At 45.2% G+C, this 18,049-nt stretch overlaps 1 protein-coding gene across 1 annotated transcript in view; it reads right to left on the reverse strand.

Annotated features, from left to right (window-relative positions):
- Positions 1-18,049, reverse strand: part of LOC139551923 (V-set and immunoglobulin domain-containing protein 10-like 2) — a 144,979-nt gene that overhangs the window by 124,280 nt on the left and 2,650 nt on the right.

Below are 18,049 nucleotides of genomic sequence, written 5' to 3' on the forward strand. Positions count from 1 at the left end.
GCATTGATGCAGTAACAGCCCCTATTGTAGTGGGACTTGATACAGTAACAGCACCTATTGTAGTGGGCATTGATGCAGTAACAGCCTTATTGTAGTGGGCATTGATGCAGTAACAGCCCTATTGTAGTGGGCATTGATGCAGTAACAGCCCTATTGTAGTGGGCATTGATGCAGTAACAGCCCTATTGTAGCGGGCATTGCTGCAGCACAACAGCCCCTATTGTAGTGGGCATTGATGCAGTAACGGCCCTATGGTAGTGGGCATTGATGCAGTAACGGCCCTATTGTAGTGGGCATTGATGCAGTAACAGCTCTATTGTAGTGGGCATTGATGCAGTAAGAGCCCTATTGTAGCGGGCATTGATGCAGTAACAGCCCCTATTGTAGTTGGCATTGATGGAGTAACAGCCCTTATTGTAGTGGACATTGATGCAATAACAGCCCTATTGTAGTGGGCATTGATACAGTAACAGTCCCTATTGTAGTGGGCATTGATGCAGAAACAGCCCCTATTGTAGTGGGCATTGATGCAGTAACTGCCCTATTGTGGCGGGCATTGGTGCAGTAACAGCCCCTATTGTAATGGGCATTGATGCAGTAACAGCCCTATTGTAGTGGGCATTGATGCAGTAACAGCCCTATTGTAGTGGGCATTGATGCAGTAACAGCCCTATTGTAGTGGGCATTGATGCAGTAACTGCCCTATAGTGGCGGGCATTGATGCAGTAACAGCCCCTATTGTAGTGGGCATTGATACAGTAACAGCCCCTATTGTAGTGGGCATTGATGCAGTAACAGCCCTATTGTAGAGGGCATTGATGCAGTAACAGCCCCTATTGTAGCAGGCATTGATGCAGTAAACAGCCCCTATTGTAGCAGGCATTGATGCAGTAACAGCCTCTATTGTAGTGGGCATTGATGCAGTAACAGCCCTTATTGTAGCAGGCATTGATGCAGTAACAGCCTCTATTGTAGTGGGCATTGATGCAGTAACAGCCCCTATTGTAGCGGGCATTGCTGCAGTAACAGCCCTATTGTAGTGGGACATTGATGCAGTAACAGTCCTATTGTAGTGGGCATTGATGCAGTAACAGCCCCTATTGTAGTGGGCATTGATGCAGTAACAGCCCTATTGTAGTGGGCATTGATGCAGTAACAGCCCTATTGTAGTGGGCATTGATGCAGTAACGGCCCCTATTGTAGTGGGCATTGATGCAGTAACGGCCCTATTGTAGTGGGCATTGATGCAGTAACGGCCCTATTGTAGTGGGCATTGATGCAGTAACAGCCCTATTGTAGTGGGAATTGATGCAGTAACAGCCCCTATTGTAGTGGGACTTGATACAGTAACAGCCCCTATTGTAGTGGGCATTGATGCAGTAACAGCCTTATTGTAGCGGGCATTGATGCAGTAACAGCCCCTATTGTAGTGGGCATTGATGCAGTAACAGCCTTATTGTAGTGGGCATTGATGCAGTAACAGCCTTATTGTAGTGGGCATTGATGCAGTAACAGCCCTATTGTAGTGGGCATTGATGCAGTAACAGCCCTATTGTAGTGGGCATTGATGCAGTAACAGCCCTATTGTAGCGGGCATTGCTGCAGTAACAGCCCTATTGTAGTGGGCATTGATGCAGTAACAGCCTTATTGTAGTGGGCATTGATGCAGTAACAGCCCTATTGTAGTGGGCAGTGATGCAGTAACAGCCCCTATTGTAGTGGGCATTGATGCAGTAACAGCCCTATTGTAGCGGGCATTGATGCAGTAACAGCCCTATTGTAGTGGGCGTTGATGCAGTAACAGCCCCTATTGTAGTGGGCGTTGATGCAGTAACAGCCCCTATTGTAGTGGGCGTTGATGCAGTAACAGCCCTATTGTAGCGGGCATTGATGCAGTAACAGCCCCTATTGTAGTGGGCAATAATGCAATGGCACCACGGCCCTACTGTAGCGGGCATTGATGCAGTAACAGCCCCTATTGTAGTGGGCATTGATGCAGTAACAGCCCCTATTGTAGTGGGCATTGATGCAGTAACAGCCCTATTGTAGTGGGCATTGATGGAGTAACAGCCCCTATTGTAGTGGGCATTGATGCAGTAACAGCCCCTATTGTAGTGGGCAATAATGCAATAACAGCCCTATTGTAGCGGGCATTGTGATGCGTATGGTAACAGCCCCTATTGTAGTGGGCATTGATGCAGTAACAGCCCTATTGTAGTGGGCATTGATGCAGTAACGGCCCCTATTGTAGTGGGCATTGATGCAGTAACGGCCCTATTGTAGTGGGCATTGATGCAGTAACGGCCCTATTGTAGTGGGCATTGATGCAGTAACAGCCCTATTGTAGTGGGAATTGATGCAGTAACAGCCCCTATTGTAGTGGGACTTGATACAGTAACAGCCCCTATTGTAGTGGGCATTGATGCAGTAACAGCCTTATTGTAGCGGGCATTGATGCAGTAACAGCCCCTATTGTAGTGGGACTTGATACAGTAACAGCACCTATTGTAGTGGGCATTGATGCAGTAACAGCCTTATTGTAGTGGGCATTGATGCAGTAACAGCCCTATTGTAGTGGGCATTGACTGCAGTAACAGCCCTATTGTAGTGGGCATTGATGCAGTAACAGCCCTATTGTAGCGGGCATTGCTGCAGTGACTAAGGCCCTATTGTAGTGGGCATTCATGCAGTAACAGCCTTATTGTAGTGGGCATTGATGCAGTAACAGCCCTATTGTAGTGGGCAGTGATGCAGTAACAGCCCCTATTGTAGTGGGCATTGATGCAGTAACAGCCCTATTGTAGCGGGCATTGATGCAGTAACAGCCCTATTGTAGTGGGCGTTGATGCAGTAACAGCCCCTATTGTAGTGGGCGTTGATGCAGTAACAGCCCCTATTGTAGTGGGCGTTGATCGCGGTGACAGGCCCTACTGTAGCGGGCATTGATGCAGTAACAGCCCCTATTGTAGTGGGCAATAATGCAATGGCACACAGCCCTATTGTAGCGGGCATTGATGCAGTAACAGCCCCTATTGTAGTGGGCATTGATGCAGTAACAGCCCCTATTGTAGTGGGCATTGATGCAGTAACAGCCCTATTGTAGTGGGCATTGATGGAGTAACAGCCCCTATTGTAGTGGGCATTGATGCAGTAACAGCCCCTATTGTAGTGGGCAATAATGCAATAACAGCCCTATTGTAGCGGGCATTGATGCAGTAACAGCCCCTGATTGTAGTGGGCATTGATGCAGTAACAGCCCCTATTGTAGTGGTCATTGATTCAGTAACAGACCCTATTGTAGTGGGCAATAATGCAATAACAGCCCTATTGTAGCGGGCATTGATGCAGTCATGACACAGCCCCTATTGTAGTGGGCATTGATGCAGTAACAGCCCCTATTGTAGTGGGCATTGATGCAGTAACAGCCCCTATTGTAGTGGGCATTGATGCAGTAACAGCCCTATTGTGGCGGGCATTGATGCAGTAGCAGCCCTACTGTAGTGGGCATTGATGCAGCAACAGCCCCTATTGTAGTGGGCATTGATGCAGTAACGGCCCCTATTGTAGTGGGCATTGATGCAGTAACAGCCCCTATTGTAGTGGGCATTGATGGAGTAACAGCCCCTATTGTAGTGGGCATTGATGGAGTAACGGCCCCTATTGTAGTGTGGGCAGTCGATGCAGTAACAGCCCCTATTGTAGTGGGCATTGATGGAGTAACGGCCCCTATTGTAGTGGGCATTGATGCAGTAACAGCCCCTATTGTAGTGGGCATTGATGGAGTAACGGCCCCTATTGTAGTGGGCATTGATGCAGTAACAGCCCCTATTGTAGTGGTCATTGATTCAGTAACAGACCCTATTGTAGTGGGCAATAATGCAATAACAGCCCTATTGTAGCGGGCATTGATGCAGTAACAGCCCCCATTGTAGTGGGCATTGATGCAGTAACAGCCCCTATTGTAGTGGGCATTGATGCAGTAACAGCCCCTATTGTAGTGGGCATTGATGCAGTAACAGCCCTATTGTAGCGGGCATTGATGCAGTGACAGCACCTATTGTAGTGGGCATCTGATGCAGTAACAGCCCCTATTGTAGTGGGCATTGATGCAGTAACGGCCCCTATTGTAGTGGGCATTGATGCAGTAACAGCCCCTATTGTAGTGGGCATTGATGGAGTAACAGCCCCTATTGTAGTGGGCAATAATGTAATAACAACCCTATTGTAGCGGGCATTGATGCAGTAACAGCCCCTATTGTAGTGGGCATTGATGCAGTAACAGCCCTATTGTAGCGGGCATTGATGCAGTAACAGCCCCCTATTGTAGTGGGCATTGATGCAGTAACAGCCCCTATTGTAGTGGGCATTGATGCAGTAACAGCTCTATTGTAGCGGGCATTGATGCAGTAACAGCCCTTATTGTAGTGGGCATTGATGCAGTAACAGCCCTATTGTAGTGGGCATTGATGCAGTAACAGCCCCTATTGTAGTGGGCATTGATGCATTAACAGCCCTATTGTAGTGTACATTGATGCAATAACAGCCCTATTGTAGTGGGCATTGATACAGTAACAGCCCCTATTGTAGTGGGCATTGATGCAGTAACAGCCTCTATTGTAGTGGGCATTGATGCAGTAATGGCTTCTATTGTAGTGGGCATTGATGCAGTAACAGCCCTATTGTAGCGGGCATTGATACAGTAACAGCCCCTATTGTAGTGGGCATTGATGGAGTAACAGCCTCTATTGTAGTGGGCATTGATGCAGTAACATCCCTTATTGTAGTGGGCATTGATGCAGTAACAGCTCTATTGTAGTGGGCATTGATGCAGTAACAGCCCCTATTGTAGCGGGCATTGATGCAGTAACAGCCCCTATTGTAGTGGGCATTGATGGAGTAACAGCCCTTATTGTAGTGGACATTGATGCAATAACAGCCCTATTGTAGTGGGCATTGATACAGTAACAAGTCCCTATTGTAGTGGGCATTGATGCAGTAACAGCCCCTATTGCAGTGGGCACTGATGCAGTAACTGCCCTATTGTGGCGGGCCTTGATGCAGTAACAGCCTCTACTGTAGTGGGCATTGATGCAGTAACAGCCCTATTGTAGTGGGCATCTGATGCAGTAACAGCCTCTATTGTAGTGGGCATTGATGCAGTAACAGCCCTATTGTAGTGGGCATTGATGCAGTAACAGCCCTTATTGTAGTGGGCATTGATGCAGTAACAGCTCTATTGTAGTGGGCATTGATGCAGATAACAGCCCTATTGTAGCGGGCATTGATGCAGTAACAGCCCCTATTGTAGTGGGCATTGATGGAGTAACAGCCCTTATTGTAATGGACATTGATGCAATAACAGCCCTATTGTAGTGGGCATTGATACAGTAACAGTCCCTATTGTAGTGGGCATTGATGCAGTAACAGCCCCTATTGTAGTGGGCATTGATGCAGTAACTGCCCTATTGTGGCGGGCATTGGATTGCAGTAACAGCCCCTATTGTAGTGGGCATTGATGCAGTAACAGCCCCTATTGTAGTGGGCATTGATGCAGTAACAGCCCTATTGTAGTGGGCATTGATATAGTAACAGCCCCTATTGTAGTCGGCATTGATGCAGTAACAGCCTCTATTGTAGTGGGCATTGATGCAGTAACAGCCCCTATTGTAGCAGGCATTGATGCAGTAACAGCCCCTATTGTAGCAGGCATTGATGCAGTAACAGCCTCTATTGTAGCAGGCATTGATGCAGTAACAGCCTCTATTGTAGTGGGCATTGATGCAGTAACAGCCCCTATTGTAGCGGGTATTGATGCAGTAACAGCCCCTACTGTAGCGGGCATTGATGCAGTAACAGCCTCTATTGTAGTGGGCATTGCTGCAGTAACAGCCCCTATTGTAGTGGGTATTGATGCAGTAACAGCCCCTATTGTAGCGGGCATTGATGCAGTAACAGCCCTATTGTAGTGGGCATTGATACAGTAACAGCCCCTATTGTAGTGGGCATTGATGCAGTAACAGCCTCTATTGTAGCGGGCATTGATACACTAACAGCCCCTATTGTAGTGGGCATTGATGCAGTAACAGCCCCTATTGTAGTGGGCATTGATGCAGTAACAGCCTCTATTGTAGTGGGCATTGATGCAGTAACAGCCCCTATTGTAGCGGGCATTGCTGCAGTAACAGCCCTATTGTAGTGGGCATTGATGCAGTAACAGCCCTATTGTAGTGGGCATTGATGCAGTAACAGTCCTATTGTAGTGGGCATTGATGCAGTAACGGCCCCTATTCTGCAGTGGGCATTGATGCAGTAACGGCCCCTATTGTAGTGGGCATTGATGCAGTAACAGCCCTATTGTAGTGGGCATTGATGCAGTAACGGCCCCTATTGTAGTGGGCATAGATGCAGTAACGGCCCTATTGTAGTGGGCATTGATGCAGTAACAGCCCTATTGTAGTGGGCATTGATGCAGTAACAGCCCCTATTGTAGTGGGACTTGATACAGTAACAGCCCCTATTTTAGTGGGCATTGATGCAGTAACAGCCTTATTGTAGCGGGCATTGATGCAGTAACAGCCCTATTGTAGTGGGCGTTGATGCAGTAACAGCCCTATTGTAGTGGGACTTGATACAGTAACAGCACCTATTGTAGTGGGCATTGATGCAGTAACAGCCTCTATTGTAGTGGGACTTGATACAGTAACAGCACCTATTGTAGTGGGCATTGATGCAGTAACAGCCTCTATTGTAGTGGGATTTGATACAGTAGCAGCCTTATTGTAGTGGGCATTGATGCAGTAACAGCCCTATTGTAGTGGGACTTGATACAGTAACAGCACCTATTGTAGTGGGCATTGATGCAGTAACAGCCTTATTGTAGTGGGCATTGATGCAGTAACAGCCCCTATTGTAGTGGGCATTGATGCAGTAACAGCCCCTATTGTAGCAGGCATTGATGCAGTAACAGCCCCTATTGTAGCAGGCATTGATGCAGTAACAGCCTCTATTGTAGCAGGCATTGATGCAGTAACAGCCTCTATTGTAGTGGGCATTGATGCAGTAACAGCCCCTATTGTAGCGGGCATTGATGCAGTAACAGCCCTATTGTAGTGGGCATTGATACAGTAACAGCCCCTATTGTAGTGGGCATTGATGCAGTAACAGCCTCTATTGTAGCGGGCATTGATACACTAACAGCCCCTATTGTAGTGGGCATTGATGCAGTAACAGCCCCTATTGTAGTGGGCATTGATGCAGTAACAGCCTCTATTGTAGTGGGCATTGATGCAGTAACAGCCCCTATTGTAGCGGGCATTGCTGCAGTAACAGCCCTATTGTAGTGGGCATTGATGCAGTAACAGCCCTATTGTAGTGGGCATTGATGCAGTAACAGTCCTATTGTAGTGGGCATTGATGCAGTAACGGCCCCTATTGTAGTGGGCATTGATGCAGTAACAGCCCTATTGTAGTGGGCATTGATGCAGTAACGGCCCCTATTGTAGTGGGCATTGATGCAGTAACAGCCCCTATTGTAGTGGGCATTGATGCAGTAACAGCCCCTATTGTAGTGGGCATTGATGCAGTAACAGCCCCTATTGTAGTGGGCATTGATGCAGTAACAGCCCTATTGTAGTGGGCATTGATGCAGTAACGGCCCTATTGTAGTGGGCATTGATGCAGTAACAGCCCTATTGTAGTGGGCATTGATGCAGTAACAGCCCCTATTGTAGTGGGACTTGATACAGTAACAGCCCCTATTGTAGTGGGCATTGATGCAGTAACAGCCTTATTGTAGCGGGCATTGATGCAGTAACAGCCCTATTGTCAGTGGGCGTTGATGCAGTAACAGCCCTATTGTAGTGGGACTTGATACAGTAACAGCACCTATTGTAGTGGGCATTGATGCAGTAACAGCCTCTATTGTAGTGGGACTTGATACAGTAACAGCACCTATTGTAGTGGGCATTGATGCAGTAACAGCCTCTATTGTAGTGGGACTTGATACAGTAACAGCCTTATTGTAGTGGGCATTGATGCAGTAACAGCCCTATTGTAGTGGGACTTGATACAGTAACAGCACCTATTGTAGTGGGCATTGATGCAGTAACAGCCTTATTGTAGTGGGCATTGATGCAGTAACAGCCCCTATTGTAGTGGGCATTCATGCAGTAACAGCCCCTATTGTAGTGGGCATTGATGCAGTAACAGCCCTATTGTAGCGGGCATTGATGCAGTAACAGCCCTATTGTAGTGGGCGTTGATGCAGTAACAGCCCCTATTGTAGTGGGCGTTGATGCAGTAACAGCCCCTATTGTAGTGGGCGTTGATGCAGTAACAGCCCTATTGTAGTGGGCATTGATGCAGTAACAGCCCCTATTGTAGTGGGCATTGATGCAGTAACAGCCCTATTGTAGCGGGCATTGATGCAGTAACAGCCCTATTGTAGTGGGTGTTGATGCAGTAACAGCCCCTATTGTAGTGGGCGTTGATGCAGTAACAGCCCCTATTGTAGTGGGCGTTGATGCAGTAACAGCCCTATTGTAGCGGGCATTGATGCAGTAACAGCCCCTATTGTAGTGGGCATTGATGGAGTAACAGCCCCTATTGTAGCGGGCATTGATGCAGTAACAGCCCCTATTGTAGTGGGTATTGATGCAGTAACAGCCCTATTGTAGCGGGCATTGATGCAGTAACAGCCCCTATTGTAGTGGGCGTTGATGCAGTAACAGACCCTATTGTAGTGGGCAATAATGCAGTAACAACCCTATTGTAGCGGGCATTGATGCAGTAACAGCCCCTATTGTAGTGGGCATTGATGCAGTAACAGCCCCTATTGTAGTGGGCATTGATGCAGTAACAGCCCTATTGTGGCGGGCATTGATGCAGTAACAGCCCCTACTGTAGTGGGCATTGATACAGTAACAGCCCCTATTGTAGTGGGCATTGATACAGTAACAGCCCTATTGTCAGTGGGCATTGATGCAGTAACAGCCCCTATTTGTAGCAGGCATTGATGCAGTAACAGCCTCTATTGTAGTGGGCATTGATGCAGTAACAGCCCCTATTGTAATGGGCATTGATGCAGTAACAGCCCCTATTGTAGCGGGCATTGATGCAGTAACAGCCCCTATTGTAGTGGGCATTGATGCAGTAACAGCCCCTATTGTAGTGGGCATTGATGCAGTAACGGCCCCTATTGTAGTGGGCATTGATGCAGTAACAGCCCCTATTGTAGTGGGCATTGATGCAGTAACGAGCCCCTATTGTAGTGGGCATTGATGCAGTAACAGCCCCTATTGTACTGGGCATTGATGCAGTAACGGCTCTATTGTAGTGGGCATTGATGCAGTAACAGCCCTATTGTAGCGGGCATTGATGCAGTAACAGCCCTATTGTAGTGGGCGTTGATGCAGTAACAGCCCCTATTGTAGTGGGCGTTGATGCAGTAACAGCCCCTATTGTAGTGGGCGTTGATGCAGTAACAGCCCTATTGTAGTGGGCATTGATGCAGTAACAGCCCCTATTGTAGTGGGCATTGATGCAGTAACAGCCCTATCTGTAGCGGGCATTGATGCAGTAACAGCCCTATTGTAGTGGGCGTTGATGCAGTAACAGCCCCTATTGTAGTGGGCGTTGATGCAGTAACAGCCCCTATTGTAGTGGGCGTTGATGCAGTAACAGCCCTATTGTAGCGGGCATTGATGCAGTAACAGCCCCTATTGTAGTGGGCTTTGATGGAGTAACAGCCCCTATTGTAGTGGGCATTGATGCAGTAACAGCCCTATTGTAGCGGGCATTGATGCAGTAACAGCCCCTATTGTAGTGGGTATTGATGCAGTAACAGCCCCTATTGTAGTGGGCATTGATTCAGTAACAGACCCTATTGTAGTGGGCAATAATGCAGTAACAGCCCTATTGTCAGCGGGCATTGATGCAGTAACAGCCCCTATTGTAGTGGGCATTGATGCAGTAACAGCCCCTATTGTAGTGGGCATTGATGCAGTAACAGCCCTATTGTGGCGGGCATTCATGCAGTAACAGCCCCTACTGTAGTGGGCATTGATACAGTAACAGCCCCTATTGTAGTGGGCATTGATACAGTAACAGCCCTATTGTAGTGGGCATTCATACAGTAACAGCCCCTATTGTAGTGGGCATTGATGCAGTAACAGCCTCTATTGTAGTGGGCATTGATGCAGTAACAGCCCCTATTGTAGTGGGCATTGATGGAGTAACAGCCCCTATTGTAGCAGGCATTGATGCAGTAACAGCCTCTATTGTAGTGGGCATTGATGCAGTAACAGCCCCTATTGTAGTGGGCATTGATGCAGTAACAGCCCCTATTGTAGTGGGCATTGATGCAGTAACAGCCCTATTGTGGCGGGCATTGATGCAGTAACAGCCCCTACTGTAGTGGGCATTGATACAGTAACAGCCCCTATTGTAGTGGGCATTGATGCAGTAACAGCCCTATTGTAGTGGGCATTGATACAGTAACAGCCCCTATTGTAGTGGGCATTGATGCAGTAACAGCCTCTATTGTAGTGGGCATTGATGCAGTAACAGCCCCTATTGTAGTGGGCATTGATGGAGTAACAGCCCCTATTGTAGCAGGCATTGATGCAGTAACAGCCTCTATTGTAGTGGGCATTGATGCAGTAACAGCCCCTATTGTAGTGGGCATTGATGCAGTAACAGCCCTATTGTAGCGGGCATTGATGCAGTAACAGCCCCTATTGTAGTGGGCATTGATGCAGTAACAGCCCCTATTGTAGTGGGCATTGATGCAGTAACGGCCCCTATTGTAGTGGGCATTGATGCAGTAACAGCCCCTATTGTAGTGGGCATTGATGCAGTAACGGCCCCTATTGTAGTGGGCATTGATGCAGTAACAGCCCCTATTGTACTGGGCATTGATGCAGTAACGGCTCTATTGTAGTGGGCATTGATGCAGTAACAGCCCCTATTGTAGTGGGCATTGGTGCAGTAACAGCCCTATTGTAGCTGGCATTGATGCAGTAACAGCCCTATTGTAGTGGGCATTGATGGAGTAACAGCCCCTATTGTAGTGGGCATTGGTGCAGTAACAGCCCTATTGTAGTGGGCATTGGTGCAGTAACAGCCCCTATTGTAGTGGGCATTGGTGCAGTAACAGCCCCTATTGTAGTGGGCATTGGTGCAGTAACAGCCCCTATTGTAGTGGGCATTGATGCAGTAACAGCCCCTATTGTAGTGGGCATTGAGTGCAGTAAACAGCCCTGATTGTTGCTGGCATTGATGCAGTAACAGCCCCTATTGTAGTGGGCATTGATGCAGTAACAGCCCTATTGTAGTGGGCATTGGTGCAGTAACAGACCCTATTGTAGTGGGCATTGATGCAGTAACAGCCCCTATTGTAGTGGGCATTGATGCAGTAACAGCCCTATTGTAGCTGGCATTGATGCAGTAACAGCCCCTATTGTAGTGGGCATTGGTGCAGTAACAGCCCTATTGGTAGCAGGCATTGATGCAATAACAGCCCTATTGTAGCGGGCATTGATGAATTTTTTATATTTTTTAAATAACGTGCCCAACGTTAACTGACATTTTCTCTGGCCCAGATCATAGAATATGCATATAATTTACAGATTAGGATAGAAAACACTCCAAAGTTTCCAAAACTGTCAAAATATTGTCTGTGATAAAAATAATACTTATTCTGCAAGCAAAAACCTGAGAAAAAGTAACCCGGAAGTGATATTCTTTTTTTTAAATCTGTGTTTCCTGCTCCGTCTAACCTCCATTTAAAGTGGTATCAACCGGATTCCTTTTCCAATGGCTTCCTCAGGCTGTGACCAGGCTTTAGACATAGTTTCAGGCTTTTATTTTGAAAAATGAGCGAGATGTTTCAAAAGAGGTCAGGTGTCCTCTGAATATTTCCTGCGTGCGCGGGAGGAGCTCACCATTTTCCTTTTGTCTCTTAATGAATAGGTTATGCTCCGGTTGAAATATTATCGATTATGTTTGTTAAAGACAACCTGAGTATTGGTTATAAAATACATTTGAAATGTTTCTACGACCATTTCGGATACTTTTTGGAATTTGTCGAACGGAACTCGGCTTTTGTTTTCTCAAAATAATGCGCAACCCAAATGGCGTTTTTTTGTGATAAAAGTAATATTTATCGAACAAAAAGAAGATTTGTTGTGTAACTGGGAGTCTCGTGAGTGGAAACGTCCGAAGATTATCTAAGGTAAGCGATTAATTTGATTGCTTTTCTGACTTTCGTGACCATGCTAATTTGGGGCTAGCTGATGTAGGATTGAAAGCTACACTCACAAAAGCTTGGATTTCTTTCGCTGTAAAATATATTTTCAAAATCTGACACGATAGGTGGATTAACAACAAGCTAAGCTGTGTTTTGGTATATTTCACTTGTGATTGCATGATAAATATTTAGAGTAATATTTTGGAATCTGATACGTTTGGAAATGTTCATCTTCCTTTCAGGACCGGAACGAGTAGTTTCCTCATCATAACGCGCAACCCAAATGGCTTTTTTTTCTGTGTGTTTCACTTGTGATTGCATGATTATAAATATTTTTTGTAATATTTTTCGAATTTGGCGCCCTGCAATTCAGCGGTTGTTTAGGGAAGTGAACCCGTATTCGGTATCCGTAGCGCAGAGAAGTTAATCAGCTTTTTGATATGTCACACCTGTCAGGTGGATTCTTTTTAGGAAATGAAAAATGCTCACTAATAAGGATGTAAAAAATTTGTGCACAATGTTTGAGAGAAGCTTTCTGTGGAACATTTCTGGGATCTTTTATTTCAGCTCATGACACATGGGACCAACACTTTTTTGTTCCGTGTATTTTGAAAGATGAGACATTGAGGATTATAATAAATACCACAATAATGTCCTACAATCAAGCCAACACCTGTGAATAAAAATGTGCACATTTCCAAATCAGAAAACTCATGTCAATGGCAATAACTATGAAGACACCGAGGTCCGGACCTCTGTAATTATAATTTGAAAAATATATATAACAATACAAAATTATATTTTGTACACAATAAAGAAAATCAATTACATGTCAACATCTAATTATTCCTCCCAGCGTTGATCAAAGCTCAGAACGCTTATATTCTTGATTTCTAATGGTGTTTGCTTCTTTACGAACGAGTGGAATCATGAACAGTGGTTTGTTCATTATGTTCGCCTGCATCCCCTGGATTTGCCTCCCGGATTATTCACCGCAGCATATTCACCACTCTCTCAAACGGCTAACTCCACGAGGGCCTGAGACGTGAAACGAACTACCTCAACAGGCAAATTTAAAACCGTCTTGTGACTCCTTCCACGTCTACAGACATCCTCGAAACAAACAAAAAATTATTCTCTAAGAATGAGTGCACAACTGATGAATTTTTAAAAAATATTAACATTGTCTCTCATACATATGTCAGTCAGTCAGGTGGCTAGCTGCCGGGAGAGACTTCTATTGCAGTAACGTTGAAGGCCTCTGGCTAGTATTATTTAACCAGCTAGAAGGATGGAGTAAGAAGTTAACGTTAAACAGAGCCTACTTTAGTAGTATCAAAATATATGTTGCTTAGTTCTCCTAAAAACTTTGCTTTACAGAAAGCAGGCTAGTGAGACAGACAGTGATGTTGTGCTCAGTGGAGAGGCTAATGCAAGCTGCAATGCATGCATGAGGATCACATTTTATTTGTCACATGCGCAAAATACAAAAGGTGTTGACTGTTAAAAAGTAAGACAAATATCTGCAAAATAAAAAGGAAATAATAACACAATAAAAACAATAAAGATGCTATATAGAGGAAGTACTGAGTCAATGTGCAGGGGTACCAGGTAATTACATGGTTATATACAGGAAGTTCTAAGTCAATGTGCAGGGGTACCAGGTAATTACATGGTTATATACAGGAAGTACTGAGTCAATGTGCAGGGGTACCAGGTAATAACATGGCTTTATACAGGAAGTACCAGTACTGAGTCAATGTGCAGGGGTACCAGGTAATAACATGGCTATATACAGGATGTACCACTACCTAGTCAACGTGCAGGGGTATGAGGTACACTCCATGACCAAAAGTGCTCGATTAAAATCTCATTCAAAATCAAATCAAATGTTTTTTGTCACATGCGCTGAATACAACAGATGTAGACCTTACCGTGAAATGCTCCCTTACAACGTTTTAACCAACAATGCAGTTCCAGAAATAAAGTTAGGAAAATATTTAGTAAATAAACTTTCAGTAAAAAAATCGAATCAAATCAAAAAGTAACACGAAACAATTATAGAACAATAAGAAGGCTATATACCGGGGGTAAACAGCGAGTAGCAGTAGTGTAAACACAAAGTGGGGGGGGGGGGAACAATATAAACAATCCGGTGTAGCCATTTGATTAATTGTTCAGCGGTCTTATGACTTGGGTGTAGAAGCTGTTAAGGAGCCTTTTGGTCCTCAGACTCTGGCGCTCCGTCACCGCTTGCCATGTGGTAGCAGATAGAGAACAGTCTATGCCTTCCTCTGACACCGCTTATTATATACAGTGGGGAGAACAAGTATTTGATACACTGCCGATTTTGCAGGTTTTCCTACTTACACAGCATGTAGAGGTCTGTAATTTTTATCATAGGTACACTTCAACTGTGAGAGACGGAATCTAACACAAAAATCCAGAAAATCACATTGTATGATTTTTAAGTAATTAATTTGCATTTTATTGCATGACATAAGTATTTGATACATCAGAAAAGCAGAACTTAATATTTGGTACAGAAACCTTTGTTTGCAATTACAGAGATCATACGTTTCCTGTAGTTCTTGACCAGGTTTGCACACACTGCAGCAGGGATTTTGGCCCACTCCTCCATACAGACCTTCTCCAGATCCTTCAGGTTTCGGGGCTGTCGCTGGGCAATACGGACTTTCAGCTCCCTCCAAAGATTTTCTATTGGGTTCAGGTCTGGAGACTGGCTAGGCCACTCCAGGACCTTGAGATGCTTCTTATGGAGCCACTCCTTAGTTGCCCTGGCTGTGTGTTTCGGGTCGTTGTCATGCTGGAAGACCCAGCCACGACCCATCTTCAATGCTCTTACTGAGGGAAGGAGGTTGTTGGCCGGGGACCCCTGCGCCGGATGCATGGCCCCATCCATCCTCCCCTCAATACGGTGCAGTCGTCCTGTCCCCTTTACAGAAAAGCATCCCCAAAGAATGATGTTTCCACCTCCATGCTTCACGGTTGGGATGGTGATCTTGGGGTTGTACTCATCCTTCTTCTTCCTCCAAACACGGCGAGTGGAGTTTAGACCAAAAAGCTCAATTTTTGTCTCAACAGACCACATGACCTTCTCCCCATTCCTCCTCTGGATCATCCAGATGGTCATTGGCAAACTTCAGACGGGCCTGGACATGCGCTGGCTTGAGCAGGGGGACCTTGCGTGCGCTGCAGGATTTTAATCCATGACGGCGTAGTGTGTTACTAATGGTTTTCTTTGAGACTGTGGTCCCAGCTCTCTTCAGGTCATTGACCAGGTCCTGCCGTGTAGTTCTGGCTGATCCCTCACCTTCCTCATGATCATTGATGCCCCACGAGGTGAGATCTTGCATGGAGCCCCAGACCGAGGGTGATTGACCATCATCTTGAACTTCTTCCATTTTCTAATAATTGCGCCAACAGTTGTTGCCTTCTCACCAAGCTGCTTGCCTATTGTCCTGTAGCCCATCCCAGCCTTGTGCAGGTCTACAATTTAACCCTGATATCCTTACACAGCTCTCTGGTCTTGGCCATTGTGGAGAGGTTGGAGTCTGTTTGATTGAGGTTGTGGACAGGTGTCTTTTATACAGGTAACGAGTTCAAACAGGTGCAGTTAATACAGGTAATGAGTGGAGAACAGGAGGGCTTCTTAAAGAAAAACTAACAGGTCTGTGAGAGCCGGAGTTCTTACTGGTTGGTAGGTGATCAAATACTTATGTCATGCAATAAAATGCAAATTAATTACTTAAAAATCATACAATGTGATTTTCTGGATTTTTGTTTTAGATTCCGTCTCTCATAGTTGAAGTGTACCTATGATAAAAAATTACAGACCTCTACATGCTTTGTAAGTAGGAAAACCTGCAAAATCGGCAGTGTATCAAATACTTGTTCTCCCCACTGTAGGTCCTGGATGTCAGGAAGCTTGGCCCCAGTGATGTACTGGGCACGTTAGCAGTACCCTCTGTAGCGCCTTATGGTCAAATGCCGAGGAGTTGCCATACAGGCAGTGATGCAACCGGTCAGGATGCTCTTCGATGGAGCAGCTGGATAACTTTTTGCGGATCTGGGGAGCCATGCCATTTCTTTTCAGTCTCCTGAAGGGGAAGGAGGTGTTGTCGTGCCCTCTTCACAAATGTCTTGGTGGGATTGGACCATTCTAGTTTGTTTGTGATGTGGACACCAAGGAACTTGAAAAGTCCTCCCGACCGGCTCCACTTCAGCCCCGTCAATGTTAATGGGGGCCTGTGCGGCCCTCCTATTCCTATAGTCCACGATCAGCTACTTTGTCTTGCTCACATTGAGGGAGATGTTGTTTGTCCTGGAACCACACTGCCAGGTCTCTGACCTCCCTATATGCTGTCTCATCGTTGTCAGGGATCAGGCCTACCACTGTTGTGTCGTCAGCAAACTTAATGATGGTGTTGGAGTCGTGCCTGGCTACGCAGTTGTGGGTGAACAGGGAGTACAAGAGGGGACTAAGTACACACCCCTAGAGGGGCCCCAGTGTTGAGGATCAGCGTGGCAGATGTGTTGTTGCCTACCCTTACCACCTGGGGACGACCCATCAGGAGGTCCAGGATCCATTTGCATAGGGAGGTGTTTAGTCCCACAGTCCTTAGCTTAGTGATGAGCTTTGTGGACACTATGGTGTTGAACGCTGAGGTGATCCTTTTATAGGTGATCCTTTTGTCCAGGTGGGAAAGGGCAGTGTGGAGTGCGATTGAGATTGCTTCATCTGTTGATCTGTTGGGAGAACATACGAATTGAAGTGGGTCTAGAGTTTTCCGGCATGATGGTGTTGATGTGAGCCTTGATCAGCCTTTCAAAGCACTTCATGGCTACTGACGTGAGTGCTACCAGTGCGGTAATCATTTTGGCAGGTCACCTTCACTTTCTTGCGCACAGGGACTTTGGTGGTCTGTTTGAAATATGTAGGTATTACAGACTTGGTCAGGGAGAGGTTGAAAATGTCAGGGAAGACACTTGCCAGTTGGTCTGTCCATGTTATGAGTACACATCCTGGTAAACTGTCTGGCCCTGCGGCTTTGTGAATTTAATATCAGAGCTGAACTATGAAGTTGTGTTAAGTGGATTTAATATCAGATAAATAAAGAGATGAATAAGAAAAATGATATAAATAAAGAGCTTATTAAGATAAATAATATAAATGAAGAGATAGATATAATATAAATAAAGAGATAAATAATATAAATAAAGAGATTAATAATATAAATAAAAGAGATTAATAATATAAATAAGGAGGTGAATAAGATAAATAATATAAATAAAGAGATTAATAATATAAATAAGGAAGTGAATAAGATAAATAATATAAATGAAGATATAAATAAGATAAATAATATAAATGAAGAGATTAATAATATAAATTAGGTGAATAAGATAAATAATATAAATGAAGAGATAAATAAGATATATAATATAAATAAAGAGATAAATATATATAAAATAAGTAGGTGAATAAGATAAATAATATAAGACCTCAGTGTTAATCTGCTAAATTGTAATTACTTTTCTACAATGGCCTATTTATTGCCTACCTCCTCACGCGATTTGCACACACTGTATATAGAGCTTTCTTTTTTTCTATTGTGTTATTGACTGTACGCTTGTTTATTCCATGTGTAACTCTGTGTTGTTGTTTGTGTCGCACTGCTTTGCTTTATCTTGGCCAGGTCGCAGTTGTAAATGAGAACTTGTTCTCAACTAGCCTACCTGGTTAAATAAAGGTGAAATAAAAAATGAGACATTTAAAGA

The sequence above is a fragment of the Salvelinus alpinus genome, chromosome 24 (assembly GCF_045679555.1).
Source record: "Salvelinus alpinus chromosome 24, SLU_Salpinus.1, whole genome shotgun sequence".
In the NCBI taxonomy this organism is placed as follows: Eukaryota; Metazoa; Chordata; class Actinopteri; order Salmoniformes; family Salmonidae; genus Salvelinus; species Salvelinus alpinus.